Below are 8,773 nucleotides of genomic sequence, written 5' to 3'. Positions count from 1 at the left end.
AATGCTTGTTTCGTTCACATGCGTGATGCCGGTCATCAATTAAATTGGAATAATGTTCAGTTAATTCACAAATCGTCTAATGCGTATGAAAGAAAGATGCTGGAATCGCTTTTAATTAAAAAGATTCCCAATATTAATTTGAGTGCTGGTCAATAGGGGTTGGATGATCTTACCTCCTTTTTAGTAGGAAAAGCTTTCCCTAGATTAATTGACCTTAAACATCCTTCTGTGACCTGAGTCAGTTCGAAACGTCGCAAGTTTTTCCTTTCTTTTAGTGGCAGTGTTATTAATTTTGTTATGTGCACGTTACTGTGTTTTTTGTGATTCATCATGGAAGCCACGTTTGGTCCCTTCTTCCTGTCTTTCGTGTTCGCCACTTGCCCGGCGATTGCACGACCTTTTTGGCAGTATGAACAAGCTCTGATTTCCTCCAGGAGGAGAAAAAAAAAAAAAAAAAAAAAACAGGTCAAGTTTCTACAGGATTGCTTACAAGAACAGGTTAGTCCCCCTTCCTTTGGCCAGTACTTTGCTAATTGCTAAGATTTAGGCGTTACCTTTTTTCGTTATGAAGGGCCATCGTTTTACGAGATAGATTCGTTGTGCTAAATTAGATGTTGAAGATGCGTTCCATAAAGTCCGTAGGTCACTTAGAGTACTGAGAGAAGTTACCCCGGTTCAATTTTTAGATGATCTTTTGGCGTTTGCTGCTCATAGATCTTCCCTTAAAAGTCGTCGTCATCAAGCTTCTCTCAATAATAAACTTAACAATATTTGCTCACTGGAGCCCTTGGTCGAAATTTTTTCTCCCTCACCACCGACTCGATTGTTAATTTATCGTCTTATACTCTTTCTCGCTATTGAAACCGAACTTTTACGGCTTTGGATTATCTTTTGCGTCAATACCCAGTCAAGTTAACTGTTTGGATTATATCAAAGGCCTCGATGGTCTCATTGCAAAATCAAAATAAGTGTTTTAACAAAGATGTTAGCTACCTGTAAGGGGTAGTTATGTTAAATCAAATCCCATTCTTCGATTTATTTGATGAATTTAATGGTCTACCTCGGCGTTACTATTTAGCTACAAATCAAGTCGCTTAAAAAAGTAACTCTAATATAGTGATCACCAAAGCGGATAAGGGTAAGTAACGTTGATCATAGATTAAAGTAGATTATGTCCAGAAAGCTCATCTCCTCTTAAATGACAGCCACGACCTATCAAAAACTTCGTTCGAATCCTTACCCCCCACCCCATCGGTGTGACTGAGTCTTTTCGTAGAAATCTCAACGTATTGCTGCAAAATGCCCCGATCCAAAATTTTTTTCGATCGTTTCAGGACTGTTAATATCCGTCTATTTCCTTATTTCTATGGTTCTACTAAAACTCATAAGGACGGTATTCCCCTTAAGAACCCATTATTTCGTCGTGCAAACTCAGTTACTCGCCCATTTAAGCGTCATGGCTAGCTAGGTAATTTATATCACTCGCTTCTAGGTTCTTTCTCGAGCAGTCATATCAAGCATTTTACGATGGATTTCATAGATAAAGGTCCGTAATTTACAGACCCACGAACATGAAACTTGTAAGTTTTGGATGTAGATTCCCTGTTCACAAATGTTCCCCTTGATGATGTACTAGATTTTTTTAGAACGTAAAACTTACTGCAGCTGCTCCTCATTCAGATTCCCATTCGATTGATCACTTTATTGAACTTGTTCGTTTATGTCGTCTCGAATAACGTAACGTCTTTTCTTTTGGAGGGAGAATTTTATAAGCAGACTAACGGTTTATAGCGATGGGTAGTAGTTTAGGAGTCCGGTCCGTCCCTTGCGAATTTATACATGGAAATGTTCGAGGGGACGGAACTCCTTCCGGCCATTCTCCCCCCGAGATTGCTCTCCCTCCGATCGGTCTCATTCTCCCTCCGAGGAGCGCGCATTTTGGTTTAGATACGTTGATTGATATTTTTTCTATGTGGCCTGTAAAACAGTCCGGATATTTCGACGATTTTTTGCGTAGTCTTAACACCCTTAGCTCGTACCATAAAATTCAAAGTAGAATGGGAAAAATGCTGGAAAATTACCCTTTTTAGATATAATGTTGCATAATTTCAAGGGTATTTAAAGTTTTTCCCCATCAGTTTACCGGAAACACACATATGTTGTTGATTATCTTCATTTTTTTTTTCTCATATCATCCCTTAGCCATTAAGAAATCAGTAGCCTCGTCTATGTTTCTTAGAGCATATATGATCAGGGATAATGGATTTATTGATAGAGAAATTAGCCTCATTATGGAGTCTTTTAAAAATCTTGGTTACCCTAAGTTTTTCCTAGAACAAGCGCATTCATATGCTAGATCCAAATATTTTATCTTTTCATTCACAAACTATAAGTCACGACGCGTAAGGATAGTCCGATAACTTACTCGTTGTTCCGTTTCAATCAGTCACTCGATGACAAGCGTCAGTTACTTAAAAAGTACAGACATCGATGTAGTGTGTTCACTTACCCTAACACATTGCGTAAATCTTTGATTAAAAACACAATGCGTCCAACGCTATCTCATAGGCAACTTCTTCTGGCCCTTTAAACGCTATTCCTTGCAAAGAATGTCCGAAGATTCTACATAGGTGAAACGGGTTCGAGAGTTGGAAAAGAGGAATAAGTGAACATAAACGCGATGTTAGGTACGCAAGGGAATCTAAATGATTGTTTCGTTCACATGCGTGATGCCGGTCATCAATTAACATTGGAATAATGTTCAGTTTAATTTCACAAATCGTTAATGCGTATGAAAGAAAGATGCTGGAATCGCTTTTAATTAAAAAAGATTCCCAATATTAATTTGAGTGCTGAGATCAATGGGGGTGTTGGATGATCTTACCTCCTTTTTGTAGGAAAAAGCTGTTCCCTAGATTAATTGACCTTAAACATCCTTCTGTTGACCTGAGTCAGCCCTTGTGTCCTACGGCCATCCTTTCTATATATATTCTTGTCTAAATTTACATACTCTATTCATTTTTTGGATTGCTTTCGCCTGAAAGGAGGAAACTTTCTTGGAAAAAAAGTTCGAATACGTCTGCAGTTTTTCTTTCTTTTAGTGGCAGTTGTGTTATTTAATTTTGTTATGTGCACGTTAAACTGTGTTTTTGTGGATTCATATATATATATATATATACATATACATATATTCTTATATATATATATATATATATATATATATTTATATTCATATATATATATGTGTGTGTGTGTGTGTGTGTTGTGGTGTGTGTGTGTGTGTATGTATATATACAGGCGAAAGATGTGTGTGTGTGTGTGTGTGTGTGTGTGTGTGTGTATGTATATATACAGAGAAAGAGAGAGAGAGAGGGAGAGAGCCTCTGTTGGGTTTTGAGAGCAGGCATTAACCAATACGGGTCGGAGTAGCGAAACGAGCGCAAGGTTTTACTTGATTAATTTGGGGAATAACCTTGCATAGCTCGTGGTTGTGCCAGGAGAGCAAGGGTATCTGTGGGCAGGAGCTCTGTTAAGAGTGCATCGTCTAAATGACAACGCCCTGTGAAGCGGGATAAAGAAATAAGGATTAGGGTTAGAGGGGCCTCCTGTGCTCATAAAGAAACCTTTCCAGCCGTCAGAAGAAAAGTATCTGCGAGACTGTGATTTACATATTTTTTATTTATCTACATTTCATTATATCAAGGCTCTGCAACACCCAGTTTCTCCCTATCAGTAGACAAGCAATAAGTTCAGATATACCCTTTTCTTTGTGATTTTGTCGTCTTTGCCATAAACTCCATAAAGAGGAACACTAAACACCGTTCGTCTTAACAGTGTTTATTGCAGCAAAAGCGACGCCTTATATAGGTGGGAACAAACAGTAAAGAATACAAATATTCTTACAAAAATTATATATATGATATCATAAAAGATGGTAGATAAGTTGATAAAAATATAATACAAAGTAAAACTTCATAATGATAATTACAAATAAAGTTAAAGAGAAGTACAAAATGTTTCAGCATAAAAAACGATAAAAATTATATCCTAAATCAAATAATTCTTCAAGAATCTAATGTTTATAATCGACATAAAAATGATAAGAATCTTCAGAATAAAAGCATAGAGTTTGATAAACACATTTAAAAGTAACGTTAAAATGTAAATCATTCAAACAAGTAAAATTAACATGTAGAGGAAGGAAATGTATCCAGACTGAAAAAATTAAGTTTCATCGCACAGGATAGATAGGAACCCAAAAAAAGATGGAATAAAAATGGCCAAGGATAAAGCAGGATGGATTAGGATCGCAGGAACGGATGCAAGCTTTAGGATGAAGGAAAAGGATGCCAAAAAGATAGAGATGAGAAAAGGAGCCAGGAAAAGTAAGTTTACAGGTAAGATAAGGAAGCATAGTTGGATGCAGAAAAAGATCTAGAGCAAGGATATTACACAGAAAGAAGTATGAAGAACATAATAAGATATCAGCATCAAAAAGAAAAATAAGAATGAACCGAAATAAGGCAAAGTGGCTAAGATGAGTCTGCAGGATAGATAAGGAAAAAGGAGTATATAATGTACAGCAGGTAAACATCATGTTAAAAGGAAATGGTGGAAAGGACAGTATAATCCAGCAAATATTACAGATGGAATAAAAAAGGGAAATAATAGATGGCTGCAAAGAAAAGAGAAGGACCAGGAGGGAGTACAGAAGGGAAGAAAAAGATTGTAAGGAAATAGAAATCTAAGATAGATGGAGTAAGGGAAAAAAAGTGAAGTGGGAGTTAGAAGGAAGGAGGAGAAGGGGAGTGAGTGAGAGAGGAAAGGAAGGAAGAGGAAAGAATGCGAGTGAGTGAGGAAATGAATGAGGAGGAGAAGGGGAGTGAGAGAAGGAAGGAAGGAGGAGGAAAATGGAGTGAGAAAAGAGGGAAGAAAGGAAGAGGAGAAAGGGAACGAGAGAGAGCGAGAGAGGGAAGGAGAAGGAGAAAGGGAGAAAGTGTGAGAGAGGGAAGGAAAGAGAAGGGAAAAAAAGAGGAGTAGGGAAGGCAGAGACATAAGGTAGCTTGGAGGTTGAGGCGTAGCTCAGGGCACCACCGTCTTCACAGAGGGCGTCGCGGCCTCGCCCGAGAGGTCAGCTGGTGATGGAACTCCCATGGCGACAGCAAGCTGACGGAGATTAATATGATTCTTCTACGGTCGATGCGGCCGGTCTGAGTGGCGTGACTTCTTGGATGACCTCAGGTCGGCCTGGCTGATTAGTCCGCTTTCCTCCGAGAGGATAAGAATAGAATCATGACCAATATCCTCGTGTTGATTCGCCATCTTAGTTGATAAATCTGACAGGGATATATATATATATATATATATATATATATATATATATATATATATATATATATATATATATATATACACACATATATACATACACACACATATATGTATATGTATACATACATACATACATGCATGTATATATATATATATATATATATATATATATATATATATATATATATATATATATATATAGATATATATGTATGTATGTATGTATGTATGTATGTATACAGAGAGAGAGAGAGAGAGAGAGAGAGAGAGAGAGAGAGAGAGAGAGAGAGAGAGAGAGAGAGAGAGAGAGAGAGAGAGAGAGAGAGAGAGAGAGAGAGAGAGAGAGAGAGAGAGAGAGAGAGAGAGAGAGAGAGAGAGAGAGAGAGGGAAGAGATGAGAGAAGAGAAAATAATAGAAGAGAAGAGAGAGTGTGACGGAGGAAAAACGGGAGAGAGAAAGAGAGAAAGAGAGGGAGGGCGAGGGGAGGGAGAAAGAGAGAGGGAGGGTGAGGGGAGTGAGAAAGAGAGAGGGAGGGCGAGGGGAGTGATAAAGAGAGAGAGAGAGAGAGAGAGAGAGAGAGAGAGAGAGAGAGAGAGAGAGAGAGAGAGAGAGAGAGAATTCAAATTCAAATTCAAAATACTTCATTCTGTCAATTACAATGGTTATTCTATTTACATATATAGTATTTACATTGTGTAATAACATAGTATTAAGATAGACAATATAAAGTACATGTGTTGCCAATACAGACAACATATTAACAATACAGGTGACTGAAATGCCGTGTTTGTATTGATGTTCAAGCGCCTGATGTCATTGATAATTTAGATGTCCTTTCAATTTTGTTTTGAATATATTTAAGTTGGAAATATTTGTAAGATGTTGTGGCACACGGTTCCAGATCATCGGTCCTCGGATCTGCATATTTCTTGCCCCTATTTTCGTATTTGATCTTTTGATATAAGGATATATATATATATATATATATATATATATATATATATATATATATATATTATATATATATATATTTTTTTTTTTTTTTTTTTTTTTTTTTTTTTTTCTTTTTCTTTTTTTTTTTTTGACTCCCGTTCTACTGGCTATTGTTTTTGTAGGTAAAAGCTGGTGTGAATGATTTCCTTATATGATTTTGTGGAGTGGTATATTTGTGTCATAACTGTATTTTTGCTGTATTTTTAACCATTTAGTTTGCCTATGTGTGGTGTTATGTGGTCGAATTTATATACATTTCCTATTGCTACTCTTGCAACAAAATTTTGTAGTTTTTACATTTTTGTATTGATGTTTTGTTTGTTGAACCCCAGATGTTTAGGCAGTAGTTATGATACTGATGACTAGTGTTTGTACGACAGTGATTCTTGTTTCCGTAGGGATTTTGTCTTTTATGTGATTTAGGTAAATGTAGTTAATATGAGTCTCAAAAGTTATGTACCTGTCTATGTGTACTCCTAGACTTTGACTGAGTCGCTTGGTTTAATGTAGTAACCTCCGAATCCTATAGTTGTATCTGTAAGGATTTTGGTAATATTCTGACGGCTGCCTATGGAAATAATTTGTGTTTTCTGTGGATTCAGTTTCAGACCATTTCTATCAAAGTAACTCTTTGCTTCTAAGAGAGTCTGTTTAGTCTTTTCTATCAATTCGTTTAAATTGTTTACAGAGGCAGCGTGAAGAAATTGAGAGTCATCGGCGTACTGAATAAGACAGGTCATTAATAAATATAGTGAATAAAATTGGGCCTAATATGGAACCTTGTGGAACACCAAATGAGACTCGTTGTTTCGGTTGATAGCTTACTTCTAAAGCTATGTTGCGTGTTAGATAGAAGGTTATTTGCTTCCAGGATTGCTGTTTGCTGATTTGCAACTATTTTCTCAAGAACTTTCAATATTACTGGGAGTAGATTAATGGGGCGCTAATTGTTTATCTCATCTCTATTTCCTGATGTTATGATGCCATATTTCCAGAATGATGGATAAGTACCGGTGACAATAGATATATTTATAATGACTGTCAGATAGTACGCAATTGCAGGTAGACTATCCTTTATGTATCGATGGGCAATACCATATGCTCCTATGGAGTCTGTTTCTTGCAAGTTTTTTTTATTGTTAGTATTGTTGTTTCTATTTCTACTGGTTGCGGTCTGGAAGTATTTGCTGTGAGCCTTGTTTCCGCTGTGTTTTGTGGAAATGTGGAGGCGGTTGTCTGTTCATAGATATCTGGTTCTGACTTTTGTGTTATGAGAACCTGTTGGTGAGTCTGCCGAATGCAAAGAAAGGGTGTCATTTAAATGTTCTATATATTTTATTTTTTTCTTTTTTTATTTTTCTTTTTTTTTTTTTTTTTTTTGATTTTTTTTTTTTTTTTTTTTATTTTTTTTTTTTTTTTTTATTTTTTTTTTTTTTATATTTTTCTTTTTTTTTCTGGAATTTATGCAAATATCTGTGTGATGTTTCTTCTTAGGCCCAAATGAATTTACTAGTTTCCATGTTTCGGAAGAGTCGTGTCTCCATTCTTTGAACTTGTCTTTAAAATTATTTGTTTTTGTACACTTAATGAGTATTTTTACATATCTCTCACTTTTTTTCTTTTTTTATATATATATTCAGCCTAAAGGGTGGAATCAAATATATCTATTTTGAGAGCTTTATGATTGTTATTTCTATTACTTATGGCTTTCTTAATGTCGTTTTATCCAAGGAGCAGGGGGGCGTCTAATTGTTTTTGTTTTATAAGGAGAGGAGGCATCTATGGCATTCGATATCACATCCGTTAAAACATTATATGTTAAACTCTCGAGCGGGTATCAGTGGTCAGGATTATGTTGCGGAGTGGACTGAATAAAATTTCCGAGAAGTGTCAATTCATACTGAGTTCAAATGTCAATTCATTGGTCATGATATGTTGACGGAGTGACTGAGGGTCATAATTGTTAAATCACGAGAAGTTTTGATAACTGGTTGTCGCTTTTTCTTCTGTGTATTTAAAATTATGGTCAAAAGTTCATGATCCCCAATTTGAATTGGGATAACGTCTGTATGTAGGATAATATCGGATCTGTTTGTTATTATGACATCTAATATGGATGAGGTATTTTCTGTAAGCCTTGTTGGCTTGTTTATAAGTTGCTTTAATTTATTCTTCTTAATAATTCCGTTTAACTTTGCATTTGACTTATTGAGATCGTCATTTAAGTCGCCTAAAATAAAAAAGTGATTCCCTTTTCACTGAATTAAAAACAACAAAAAAAAGATTTTCAAGATATTCGAATGACTCAATGGTGGCACGAGGGTGTCTATAGACGGCGCCGATAAGGAAGGAGGAATACATACTGCTCTGTACGGTTACCCGGATGTCTTCTACCGCTGTGCTATTTACAGTTGTAGAGCAGATGTGGTTAGATTTAAGGGTATCTCGT

Source organism: Penaeus japonicus, unplaced genomic scaffold, assembly GCF_977035675.1.
Source record: "Penaeus japonicus unplaced genomic scaffold, GWHDUDI00000001_assembly GWHDUDI00000006, whole genome shotgun sequence".
Classification (NCBI taxonomy): domain Eukaryota; kingdom Metazoa; phylum Arthropoda; class Malacostraca; order Decapoda; family Penaeidae; genus Penaeus; species Penaeus japonicus.
This window is presented reverse-complemented; position numbering follows the sequence as displayed.